Below are 1,063 nucleotides of genomic sequence, written 5' to 3'. Positions count from 1 at the left end.
TGTAGGCTAATCAAGGTATTTCGGGAAATGGCACTCAAATAATTCTTCAAAAAATGGTTGCTTGGCCAACAGTTTGAACTTATATAATTTGAAATTCTAAACATACCAATTGACAGCTAAATAGAAAATTCTTGATGTAAAATATTTAACCTATAAAATATTTCTGTATTGTTTATTGACAGTTAACCATTTAGTTCAAATTAGGCAAAGAGCAGTTTGATTTAAACAAAGAAAGTTTTGCATTCCAAGAGATGGAGGTTTGACCAAACCACTTGAATTGAAGGTATAGTAATTATTCTGAGCGTTTAATCATTTCCTGGTTATTTCGTTATCTTGTGGTGAAGTGATATTTCAAATGAAATTTTTAGTATGTTATTAGTCCCCTGTAAATTTTTGCTATTCCTTCTAATTATAATCATATTATTAATTTTTTAAAAATTGGAATGTAATTATTTCAACGGTTATTAGAGTTCAATTGCCATCAGTGGCATTATAAATTCAGCTTATCATAATGATGAAGATTTTTCTGAATCTTTTACCATACCTTTGCTAAACTAATTCTTCCTTTGAACGTTATAACTAATTGACATTTATTAAGTATTGATTTCGCCATAGCATTATTTAAAATCTACTATATAAAATAAAAAATTGATGTAAATTTGAAAAATTTGGTTTTTCTTTTTTTTTTCTTGAAGAGATATTACACCTTACGTTGTATTGAAAATGAATGAATTAATGCTAAAAAATAAAGCAGGTTGAGGAGAGCAGATAGAGCACTCTCTAAATCGCTTTACCTCTGAAGACAGAAAATGAGAACAACTGCACTTGTGATTTCAATAAACAGCATGATAGTTTATCAGACATGCAAAACTAAATTTAACGTATCCCAATTATTTGTAGAATTTGTATTATACAAAGAAAATTAATTCGAAATGTTAAACTTATAAAGCCTCATAATAAATGCGAGTCGGTATTGAAGTGGTATAAAACCGGAGTTGCAGAATCAAAATTATACGTGGAATAGCACAATATAAACATACTTTAAATACCTAACGCAGTGTCT

The sequence above is a fragment of the Rhynchophorus ferrugineus genome, unplaced genomic scaffold (assembly GCF_030347505.1).
Source record: "Rhynchophorus ferrugineus isolate W39M unplaced genomic scaffold, kcgeb_rfMv2 rfM9, whole genome shotgun sequence".
NCBI lineage: Eukaryota > Metazoa > Arthropoda > Insecta > Coleoptera > Curculionidae > Rhynchophorus > Rhynchophorus ferrugineus.
This window is presented reverse-complemented; position numbering follows the sequence as displayed.